We start from the raw sequence: 13,314 nt of genomic DNA on the forward strand, positions 1-13,314 counted from the left end.
ATATATTGTTATGAGTTTGGTGCTGCCAGTCTGGATGATGCCCTGAGTCCCTTCCAATTATTGGAGTCCTATATCTGTAGGGATAGAATGTATCAGAGCAAGCTTGGCAAACCAGTTTCTTTGTCTAGGTAATAGCCATGGCTGACTAGTTAAGCACCACAATTAACATAAGCAAAGAAGTTGCTTTGTGAAATAGAACAAATGGGTGTTCCTCTCCTGCCTTCCAGTTAACTGCTCAGTAGGAGAACAACAGCCTGATCTGGAAGCAGACTGGAAATTGGAGACACAGAGGCATGCTTGTTCTGTGCAGGATCCCAAGCTGTGAGTAATGGAGAAGCAAGATCCTTTGGGATGTTAATGCTGTGAGCCCCTACATCCTATGCTCAGACTGTATATATGTGTAAATAAAACAAAATACCATAAAGACACCAAATAAGCATTACGAAGCATTGCAAAAATACAAAATAACACATTGCTTTTAAACAGCAAGCAATGTGGTCCTGTCTCAGTAAACTTTCCTCTCTCTAGCCGAAGAGACATCATAAGAAATTTGCACTACTGCCAGCTCCATCAAATGACAAAGACACTGAGGTCTCAGGTTTGCAGGGATGAGTAATCAATTAGCTGCAAACACTCTCCTTGCTGCCACATTTACCAGTGCAAATCTCTTTTTGCAAACACAAATCTTTGCATAAGTTTTTTTAAAATTTCAATGCATACAAACATTACCTGTTATACACATTAAACATATATCTTTCACATATCAATCACCATCACCAATATCATAATTAAATCTGTACCTCAGCTTTCCTTCAGCAATACCAGGATAGGCTTCACATGGGTGTGGTTTACCCAGCTTTACTTTCACAACAATTATGTGTGATTGTATTTGGCTGAGGAAGTGTGTGATTAGCCTTAAGGTCATACCAGTGAGCTCCATAGTCGACAATGGGATTTGAACTCTGAATTCCCCAGGCAAAATTGCACAGTCTCTAAATGATAACTCACTGTCTATGTTCTTCCTGAAAGAAAGATTAGCCCCATTTTCAGAATATGTTTATAAGCAGCAGCTTTTAAACTATGTAATACAACTATGTATTACCATGTAATACAACAAGTAAAATATACTACAATTTATAATCTTGTCTAACAGTAATTTTGTACATAAGCCCACTTATTTTTGCTCTGGATGATCTACAAGAAAATTTAAGCTTTTCCTTTTGAGTGGATTTGACCTGTCTCTCTCTGTAAGAGTTATGAAGCCTTTCAGAGCCTGATATGATGTGGAGATTATATACATCATTAAGCCAGTCAGCACAGCTTTGAAAGAGGTTCCACTGTTTGTTTGTTAATTGTGCTTTTGCACAAGAAGAATTTCATTCAATTAAAAGGGTTTACGTTGGATGATGCATTATGAGTCATCACCATGCAATATATTATGTGTTCTTAATAACAGTGAATAGTATCTGAACGCTGTTGGTGCTTTTCTAAAATATATATTTCCATGGTGATACTGGGAACAAGCAACAAATTTTTTTATTTTTTATTTTTGTAAAAACCGAAGTTGGAATAAGTTAATCTTCTTCAAATGAAGATCAATTCAGTCCTGCACAACTGCAGCTTTGAATAATAAGCATAGCGACAATGGGTTGGTGTTTAACCTTTAAACAACAACAACCCTGAATTTCATGTGTCTTTTATAGATTACATTGGTGTGTTTTACCTGCCTTGTTTTCATAGATTTTGTTTTTAAGTATTTTATTGCTGATTTATTGTATTTTATTATTTTTATTGTATTTGTAATTTATTCCTTTTAGTCACATTGGACATCATTAAATCAAAAGGATAGGTATGAATTTAACCATGAGTATAACTAATAATGATTAAAATACAGTGTGTGTGTTAATAAAATCAGAACAAAATTTTAAACAATGAAAGATTAAAAATGTCATAAAAAACAAAGCATGGAGTATCATAATGATGCTACACTGCAGCCTAACCATAATGATTGAAATTCTGCAGTGATTTGGTTCACATATAATGCAAAACCATGCTTTCACTGTTTCTCAGCCTCAAATTGTAGTTTCCAGTTCAGATTCCAAGCTAACTTCCACAATTCATAGTTTCTCTAGTTTGTCCAGCAAACAATGGTTAGATTAAACCAGGAAGTGAAAGGGGGTTGTAATGTACTTAGGGACAGGAGGGAACATGTTATCTCAAGCCTTGGGCATGATATAGATCAGGATTTGCTTGAAGCACAAACTAAATCCATTCAATCATTTCTGAAAATATGTTTACTTCTGAACTTATGATTATACTGACCCTTCAGAGAAGGTATTGGGATCATGCTTATAGATGCTCTTTTTGCATTCAAATTGGTATGACTATAAACCATCTCTGAATATAGGCCACACCCCTAAAATGTGACGTCTTTGACAGTAAAAATGTATTAAATCATAAATCTCCAGCATAATCCATAATATTTTTACACTATTAAAAACCCACAGGCAACCTCTAGACTAATCTCACAACTAATAACTCACTGGGCAACCAGCACTTCCTGTCAAGAAGGTCAGTTGAGGTGATCCTTTTACAAAAAACTGCCAAAGTATACCTAAGTTCTAACAAGTTACTGAGTTCTCACCCCAAATTACAGCTTCACTTATTATGGGTATGATTATATGAGCAAGATTTGGGAACAAAATGTGCCCTATGTTCAGACCACTGCAGCATACTTTGCTCGTTCTATAGTTTCCCTTGAAAATGGGTAGAATGATCAAGCAGGGTTCAACTTTCAGGAGAAAATTATGTCCTCAATGCGTAAGTCAGGAGAACATGATGTGAGGGAACCATTCTGTACACTGTCCCTCTGTTGGCCTGACCAGAAGATTGGATGGGTAAAGTAGGGAGATGGGGCAAAAACATGGATGAAGACGCCTTGGAATGTTGAGTGGAATCCATAGGGTACAAAATAATAATAATATAATGAGCAGAGTAAAGGAACGAGGAAGTGGCACAAGAGGGAAGCAGAAAAAAGGGGGGAAGGATACAAGAAAAGCTGCTTTACCTCAGAGGAAATGGAAGACTGGAGACAGAGAAATACCTAGGTGTGGGCAAAACTAGCCCCTACCGTGGGCGAAGGCCCAGGGGTGGCACAAAATCACTTATCAGACTATGGAGTATATGGCACATATGTATGTGGTGCTGTGCTTCTGCTGTTTCAGTGAGGTACCTCTGAAAGGTGTTGGGGAGCAACTGCAAGAAGGAGCAACAGTTATCATGCCTTGCTCATGGGCTTCCCAGAGACACCTGGTTGCCCACTGTGGGAAACAGGATTCTGCACAAGATAGGCATCTGGTCTGATCCAGCTGATCTCTTCTTTTGGCAGTGAACCTCTTTTATGAACAGAGGAAGCATATTAAGGGCTCTTTAGACAGAGTGGAAGAATAATTCTATAACATGCCGGGGAAGAGGTGTTAAAATGCAGAGGTGCTCCATCTGCTCACCCTCTTGTTAGATTTACATCTATTTAGAAGCTTTCACAATTTTGGAGTCACTTCCTGTCTCTCTCTCTCTCCCCGCTCCCCTCTAAACTAGCAGTGTGGGTGTCTTAAAGGGCATCAAATTCTTCATCAAGAGAAATAAAACTTGCAATGTTCTTGAACTCAATAAAGCCTAAAATATGCTTGATGAGCGATTATCGTGCAGTCAAAGCAGAGAGGTGGAAACAAAGGGAGCTTCATTAAAATTCTCCTGTTCAGAGCACAGTAACCCATCCCTGTATGTGAAGAAATGATAGAAGGTCAGATCTCTGGTTTATGCAAATTGTACAGATTATATTAGGGATGAATAGATTTACCTTGTTACATTAATTTATTGTTCTAAGGGTTCATTCTGCCCTGCATCCCCTGAAATCTTCTTAAACTAGAGCTCTCTTCATGTGTTGTGGCAAATTTAATCAAGTCAGTTGCCTGATGGAAGCACTTGTGTGGCAGGAACTGCCTTCTTCTTCTGGCCTAGGCATGGTCACCGGCACTGTTGGATCTGCTCTGGGGAAAAGAGTGCTTCCAGAAAGGTTATCCTTTCCTGATATAAAGATAAAGAGCCAGGGGCACCGGGGAGTCCAACATGCAAGGAGCAGTCATTGACTAGTCCCTTCGCAAGCCTCCCAAACCACATACTTCACCCTGCATAGGGACTGCCAAGAGGACCTCATCTGCTTATTTCAAAGCACAGACAAGTTGTTATGAAAGGTGTTCTTGCAGATATTTGGGTCCCAGGCCTTTTTAGGACTTTAAAAGTCAAAGAAAACACCTGGGAAACAACTGACAACTAGTATGGCTCTTTTTTAGGATGAGATAATTTCCTTTCAACTAGCTGCATTTCTGGAGCAGCTTCAAGGGCAGCTCCTTCAATAGTCCACTTGGAGCTTGTCCAGTTGCTGAGAACAACAATGGAAATTAGTTATTTTTGCCCTCATACCTTGTTCATGGCATCTAGCTCGTCACTGTAGGAGGGCAGGACTCTGAAGTTTATGCACCTTTGGCCTGATTCAGCACCACTCTTTTATGCTCTTTTAAAAAAATATTCTGATGAATTCTCCTCCCATTTCCCTTAATTTCTTCTTTGCTAATTGCCATAATTGAAAATGGATCTTACTCTGGGAAGGAGCAGCGAGTAGAACTGAAGTACTGGTGATATTTCTTTCTTCTTCTTCCTGACCCTCCCAACTGTTCTTAATCTTGGCAAGTAGGATGCTGTGTGCAAGAATGAAAGCTTCTGTCCACCCAAAGTGCACAGAGTACACTTGGCACCAAAGAGTATACTCTTCTGTTGAAGAGGGAACCAAATGCCTTTTCACTGAGATTATCCTCAGCTCCTTCATAGTTGAATTTCTTTTCTTTTTAAAATAGGCTACTGCAATAAATCCACTTCCAGATGAGGGACAATCATTACACCAAAGACATGACAATTTCAACCCTCTCTGAAGTTTTTTCAGGTGTGAAATTGTTTGGGTTTGAATTAAGATAGGCTTGTAAGATTGATTTGAACAGGTGTAGGCAACCTCAGGCTGGGGGCCAACTGTGACCCTCCAGAATTCTCTGTCTGGTCCTTAACTTTCTTAACTTAACTTTCCCCAAGTCACATTCCTCTGCCCAGGTTTCACACCTCACTGACTCTGGTTAGAATGTGTTGAACTCTGATTCTGCCTCTCACTTGCCTAGATTAAGGATGAAGACCTTTTTGTGTGCAGAAGCTAGCCTACTACACCAAGGTGAAATTTACTTTAGTTTTTTCACTTAGTTTTGTTTCTGGCTCTGCCCAGGAGGGAATGCAGTTAAATTAGAGGGTCAAAAGAAAATACTAATTAACCTCTATGAATATACTTTCAGCTACTAGAGAATGTCCAATGCAGTTGGTAAGTTATGGTTGATTTTCTTCATCAAAAGTAAAGACACCTTCTAGAGCAGGGTTCACCCCAGATTTGATCCCCCTTCAGTAAAGTGCGTTGAGATTGCCCCGCACCTATATCAGGGGATCCCACTTCTATGTGGGTAAACATCGGTGGATTTATCTGATGGCACCAAGTGATATAGGGGTTAAACCAACAAATTATTAAGGTTCCTAAGCTGAAAGAGACCCTGTACTGAAGAGGTGTATTCCTCAAGCCATTTCTTCTTTCTGAGCAACAGCAGCTAACCTATCAAATTACAGAGAAAAGGTTAATCCACTTTAGGGATAGGTCTGTAAGTAGGAATTTCCTGGAACTAGCTTTTCGATATTGTGACCTTGCTCTTTATCAGTTAATTGGAGACAACCTGCTATAACTTACTCTCCCTTGGCAGCATTTCATTATTCCTGACATTCACTTGCAGCACTAGAAATGATGCCCTCCATCTGAGGGGAGGGGGAAATGGTTTTCCTTCCAGCAATTTTGTTTTAAAAAATAAAATAAAACTTGTTTGTCTTCATACGGGCATGTGGATCATGAGGGGCCATTGGTATATATAGCAAGTGGGGAAACCCAGGCCTGGGGTCCAAACTCAGGCCTATCTGTGTGTCCTTCCCAGGCCATTTCCTTCACTAGCCCTCCTTGCTGGTAGTGGGTAGAGGGCCTTCTCGGTAGTGGTGCCTGCCCTGTGGAAAGCCCTCCCACCAGATGTCAAGGAAATAGACAAGTATCTGACTTGTAGAAGACATCTGAAGGCAGCCCTGTTTAGGGAAGTTTTTAATGTTTGATGTTTTATCATATTTTTAATATCCTGTTGGAAGCTGGGGAGGCCCGGCCAGGTGGGTGGGAACTGCAAATGCCTCTTGTTGGCCTGGATGGAGGATGGTGCATATAATCTCTGACACATTTATGACTGGAATGTAGCCTATTGTACAAGTGACATCTGTTACTCCAGCCACTTTTGCCTCCGGGCCTGCCTACACCTAGCATGTGGTCAACAAGAATACCTGTATAATTGGGTGAATGCATTGGATTTATGAATGAACACATGCTAAATTGACACAGAACAGAAGTAGACTCATCCTTCCAGGCTTATTTAGATCCCATCTCTCTGACAAAGTAGCTTCCTGTGCTTCCACTAGAAGCAATGTGAACTTCAATTCAAAAGTTTTATTTTGAAGGACACGTCTGATAATGGGAGGAAGGTGATGGATGGACATCTCTTCTGTAAATAAGGAAGGACTAGATGATGTGGAATGTCATTTTACACCCAAAGCTTGCTTCATCTATTCTCTGCTTTCATGTTCCCATTCATCCATGCCAAGTTGCTATCAAGGCAATTTCTCTTGCAAAGTTATATGTATAAAAATCTTTGGCGCTCTGAACAGAATTGCTGCACAGACGCTGGGTTGTGAGGAAGGTTAATAAAAAAAAAAGAAAACATTGCCTGAAAACAGATGTTTGGATTTTGAAGAACAAATATAGCTGTCTCTTGGCAGATAAGCCCAGATTTCAGCAAGTCTAAGAGATAAGAACCAAACATTTATTCTTTAATCTGATCTGCTTTACTCATCAATGTTCATATGATGGATCCTTTGTCCTTTATGCATCTCATCTTAGGAATGATTAAATTGGCAGCTTTTATCTATGTATCTGAAACTTTATTGAGATCCATATATATGGGGGGGGGGGGGAATTATTGGGGATTTTTTGTGTCTATGAAGTGGCAAAATATACATATTAAAAGAATCTTGGGATTGTTTACTAATTACTTTTTAGGTTTCCCCATCTCAGAATCACTGCCTGTCAAACATATTAAGTTACCACAAAAAATCTGCACAGAAATATAGAAATGAGCACTAGAAACTTGGAAGTGCAGGAATGTCCATGCATCTGAGGTTCCATTTGCACAGAGGATCTGTATACAGAATCATTTACTTCAAAGGTGGAAGTTACTAGCCCTATGCAGGTTTCTTGGTTCTGTGAATAATCAACATGGGAAGGAGGGAAGAGAGCAAGGATAATTGTCCTTCATCTCCTCACCAGCACAACCCCTCACAAATTCAAGGGATAATTTTCACAGCATAGAGCCTCTCTACACATCTCTGCTATAGAGCACGGATGGGGAACCACATTTAGTGCTCTGCTTGCTTTTGCTTCTGACTCCACACACTGATTTATGGTCTCTGAAAAGTTTTCCAGAAGAGAATATGGCCCTTGAGCTGAAAAGGTCTTCCCACCATAACTTTCCCCAGTTGCCCAGAGGTCTACATTGAGTGGGGAGCCTTCACACTTAGAAAAAAAACTATCCCTCCAACTCATGGCAAATGACAAGAATGGCACCAAAGGGGAGGGAAGCAAATTCATTCATTCTCATTCTCTCTCCTTAAACGCAGAAGTAAAATACCTGAATAGGGCTATGGAACATATTGGGTCCCTAGATGTATAAACCGTTTTACAAAATAGTGCTGTGTTCTAACCTTTCCTCCACTAGTAGAAATGAGAATTTGAATGCGGGGACACTGAATGTGTGAACATTCAATGGGCAGAGCCTGCGCAAGCAAGCCCAATCCCTCCCTTCTGCATAAAGTGGACATCTGCCCAGAGCTGCAAAGGGAAGTGTAACGTGCACATTTCAGGTGAGCATGACTGAAATTCTGAGGTGGTACAGTTATTTGATACATGTGTATCCGCATCTGGCATAAGGATGAGGCATAAGGATGCACTTAAAGGCAAGCCTTCCTCATTAGCAATTTCCAATACACTATGCACACCAAAATGCAGCCATCCTTTGAAGTTCGTACTCTTCTGGTTTTTAATCTACTAGCTAAAGTGTATGTAAAAATGCAAATATTAGTGAAGATGGCATTCAAAAATGCTTTCTGTTAGGGGAAGCTGGTTTGCAAAACTGTGTTCAATAGAGAATATGACATACTAAAATGTGTATGTTAAGATCAATTTTTGTACTGAAATGCTAATGAACGTTCATGAAAACGTAGGGGAAAATTGAACACTCACCCTTTCCAAGTGGGTGGCAGTTGCAGTACCTCACTCTCTGCCGCCATCCTGGCAATCAGCTTGCCCATGCTTACTAGCTGCTTGGAAATTCCCCTGGCCAGCACAATCTCAGGAAAGGATTTCCTGCCTGAATGCCAGTTTCAAATGGGTTAATCAGGGGGCCCAACTGATGAGCAAAATTGACAGATTCAGCCATCCCTGCCTGGCATATTTTAATCAGCTTTAAAACATGAGACAAAGTGAGGTAAGAAACATGGGGAAGTGTTTTAAAATAGGTCACATCATTCTAGCCAACAGCTCCTTGTGCGCTGTCTGGCAAATGCTCTCCTTAGTCTCCAACAGACTTATTTCCTATTACCTGCACCTGAACTTCTTCCTTAAAAACAAAACACAAAACAGGTAAATACCAGGGTTGACACTGGGACCTTCTGCATTCAAACCATTCCAATGAGCTGTTGTTAAGTTCAATAAACTATATGTGAAAATATTAAGTTTAGCCTAACTCTGCATTTCTAGGGACACAGGTGGCGCTGTGGGTAAAACCTCAGCGCCTAGGACTTGCCGATCGCATGGTCGGCGGTTTGAATCCCCGCAGCGGGGTGCGCTCCCGTCGTTCGGTCCCAGCGCCTGCCAACCTAGCAATTTGAAAGCACCCCGGGTGCAAGTAGATAAATAGGGACCGCTTACCAGCGGGAAGGTAAACCGTGTTCCGTGTGCTGCGCTGGCTCGCCAGATGCAGCTTGTCACGCTGGGCACGTGACCCGGAAGTGTCTGCGGACAGCGCTGGCTCCCGGCCTATAGAGTGAGATGAGCGCACAACCCTAGAGTCTGGCAAGACTGGCCCGTACGGGCAGGGGTACCTTTACCTTTACCTTAACTCTGCATTTCTAGGCAAACATATGGATGTGCCCATCAATATTTCAGTGCATGACAACCATGGGACAAGGTAAGACCTAAGGATGGAATGATTTGTCAGTGATTTGTTCTCTCTGTTTCTCATTTCTCCAATTCTAAATTCAGTTTCCCACGTTTCTGCAGCATTTTGTGCTGCTGTTGTTTAAAATAATCTTCATGATAATTCACCAGCATTTTAGTGCATTTTTCCCCCAAATAAACACATTTTGGGGGTATGAATTCTGACATTTGTGCAAGCAATTTAATAAAATGCATTTGTGTGTTATTTTCACTAATATATTCAAATTAATCTACACTTTTACCAAATAAAGTGTGTTTTTGTAGCAATTGTTTGGCTGGAGAACTGCATCACCAAATTCAGATAAGTACGAATTTGAATGGCTGTGTTTCTCAGGTTGTTTCATAATGTGAGAATTTGATAGATTCAGCCTTAAATGTAGACTGAGTCAAATTTTCCCACCATTCCTACTTAGTCTACCGTAATTACTTTCAGCTTTAGCATTATCATTCTAAAACAGATAAGAGTTAATACCACAGACATTTAACATGCTTTAAACTTTGAGAGGGGGGTGGTCTTGTTGTCTGGACAGCCCAGGACCTTCCGACACTACCCAGGCTTACCCTCTGGGGAGGTCATTTTGTTGCTACTAATGCAGTGGTTTGACTTCACTCCTAAAGGCACACCTCATTGTTGGATGCCAACAACTTCTGAGTCGACATGGTTAAATTACACTGAGGAAATTGAACTTCCCCCCCAGGAAAAATGCTTAGAATCATTCTGTGTGTGTGTGTGTGTGTGTGTGTGTGTGTGTGTCACAGACACACGTGTGTGTCTTGTAAAATGAATTTAGGATGGAAATATAACTACAAGTTAAATCATAGACCGATGTCAAGACTGCTAGCTTGTTTGTCCTTTCCTTTCAATTGGCATATCTGTGCTAGCAGAAGGAAGAAATATTATCAGTCAGTGTGCAGGATCTGCATGAGATGCTGGAAGTATCAATACTAGCCAGCTACCAATGACATGAAATCTTGATTGCTGACCTTAACAGTGAGGAGTAAACAGGGTGACAGCACATGATGATTCACCGCTTCTATCAAAATAAATTGGGGAAAAAACACTGTAACACACACACACACACAAACACACACACACACACACACACACAGAGAGAGAGAGAGAGAGAGAGAGAGAGAGAGAGAGAGAGAGAGAAGTCCACTTGAAGAGATAAGCAGAAAGAAAAGAAAATGTATGGTGGTACATTAAAGTAGGTTTCTTAGGCCTATCGTCACATGATGATATGATGAAAATGAATAGGGGTTGTTTGAAAAGAGGGCTGATTTTGTGTGCTTGCATGTGTGTGAGAGTTAGGTTTCATATTTGTATGAAATGAGGATAAAAGCGGCTGAGGGAACTCTGACTCAAGCCCTAAGATCAACAGAAGGAGCAGACATCTACCTACAGCTGTGCCAGGTGGTGGGGGCTGAGGGGGTCTTCAGCCCCCCCCCATTTTTTCAAGGAAGGGGCTGGGCTAATGCAAAATCCTGTGATCCTGTTCTGCTTCCTCACTGCCGATACCATGTGGGGAAGAGGATGCCGAGCGCGGAGCCCTGCTCTCCATTCTCTACCCGCCATATGAAAGGCAGCATCATGGCAGCGACACACCCACACATCCCAGTCTGGGGTGTGAGAGCTCTCACACTAGGTGGGGCGGGACATGTCACGTGACATGTAATGTGACACGTCACGTGATGCACTCCTGCAATGGCGGGGGGCAGGTCAGTGCCCTTGTTTGCGTATGTGCTACTGAAGCAACACAGAAACAGAAAGCACACAGGAATTCCTACTCGATAAGGCAGGTAATGATGACAGATTAATTTTCCTATTGCTGAATATGGCCTACTGTTCCCTGCATAGCAGCAGACCATGGCATGCTCAGCACAGCAGGCCCACTAGCAGAAATCAATTCCAGCATACAGATTGCATTCACTGGTTTGTGACCTATGGATGAAATCTAAGCTTCTGTAAAGAGGACAACAAACAAACAAAAATCAAACAAACAACCCCTGCACAAATATTCCACAGACATCCCCAGCATTTCATGGTCATTTTGCTTGTCAATTGAGTCAATATTGAATGAGGTAAGCCTCCATTCCATTAAGTCTGGCATGGGGCGTTTTTTTTTTCAGACTGAAGGCCACATTTTGTGGGTGACATTTTGGGGGCCACATGCCAATGGCAGACATGGTCTGAGGCAAATGTGGGTTGGGTCATAAGCAAAGGTGAGCAGAACAGCATAGGTAACCTTTACCTTCTCCCCCAACATGTAGTTAATTTAACCAACTTGAATGACTTTAAAAAAAGATTAGACAAATTCATGAGGATAAGGCTATCAGAGGCTATTAGTCATGATAATATCACACCCCAGAGGACAGGATCACACTTCAAAACGACCTTGACAGATTAGAGAACTGGGCCAAAACAAACAAGATGAATTTTAACAGGGAGAAATGTAAAGTATTGCACTTGGGCAAAAAAAATGAGAGGCACAAATACAAGATGGGTGACACCTGGCTTGAGAGCAGTACACCTGAAAAGGATCTAGGAGTCTTGGTTGACCACAAACTTGACATGAGCCAACAGTGTGACGCAGCAGCTAAAAAAGCCAATGCAATTCTGGGCTGCATCAATAGGAGTATAGCATCTAGATCAAGGGAAGTAATAGTGCCACTGTATTCTGCTCTGGTCAGACCTCACCTGGAGTACTGTGTCCAGTTCTGGGCACCACAGTTCAAGAAGGACACTGACAAACTGGAACGTGTCCAGAGGAGGGCAACCAAAATGGTCAAAGGCCTGGAAACGATGCCTTATGAGGAACGGCTAAGGGAGCTGGGCATGTTTAGCCTGGAGAAGAGGAGGTTAAGGGGTGATATGATAGCCATGTTCAAATATATAAAAGGATGTCACATAGAGGAGGGAGAAAGGTTGTTTTCTGCTGCTCCAGAGAAGCGGACATGGAGCAATGGATCCAAACCTCAAGAAAGAAGATTCCACCTAAACATTAGGAAGAACTTCCTGACAGTAAGAGCTGTTCGACAGTGGAATTTGCTGCCAAGGAGTGTGGTGGAGTCTCCTTCTTTGGAGGTCTTTAAGCAGAGGCTTGACAACCATATGTCAGGAGTGCTCTGATGCTGTTTCCTGCTTGGCAGGGGGTTGGACTCGATGGCCCTTGTGGTCTCTTCCAGCTCTATGATTCTATGATTCTATGATTGCTATGTTCTACCTCTTCTGTTGGAGAATATGTCCCTGAATACCAGTTGCTTAGGTACTTGGATTCTGCTTGTGGGTTTCTCTTGGCCACTGAGAGCATAGGGAGCTGGTCTCTGGGCCATAGGCTCGATCCAGCAGGATCTTCTTATGTTTTACTGTTGGACAGTAGGCAGTATTCCAGCCACATGGAAGCGAAATATTTCTGTCCCACATAGACACAACTGTCCGTCTTCCAAGCAAGAGCCATTATCACAGTTCAGGGGCATAATCCAGTCTAGCAAAACCATCTAAGGAAGTCACAAAGCAGGAGCAGTGAGGGGCAGAGTCTGGGAAAAGCAGGGGGGATGACCAAGAGAATGAGGATTTGGCCAGGGGATAGTTCCAAGATCTAATGGGTGAGGTATGGAGGACAGCATTCAGGCAATGGGTTGCTAATTTCTTGTACTTTCAAAAAATGGAATGGAAAATAATCATTTTTAAAAGGCATGCACTTGCAGGATCAATAAAAGCCTCAGGTCTGGGGATAATGCTAGCAAACTCCAGGGTGTGAAACAGTAGAATGATACATGATTCTTGTCCATCAACAGGTATGATAAGTGCCTATGAGCTCTGATCATTTTCCTTACAACCTCCAGTTCCAAATGAGTCTACTTTCATT

Source organism: Podarcis filfolensis (genome assembly GCF_964270895.1).
Source record: "Podarcis filfolensis genome assembly, chromosome: 8".
NCBI lineage: Eukaryota > Metazoa > Chordata > Lepidosauria > Squamata > Lacertidae > Podarcis > Podarcis filfolensis.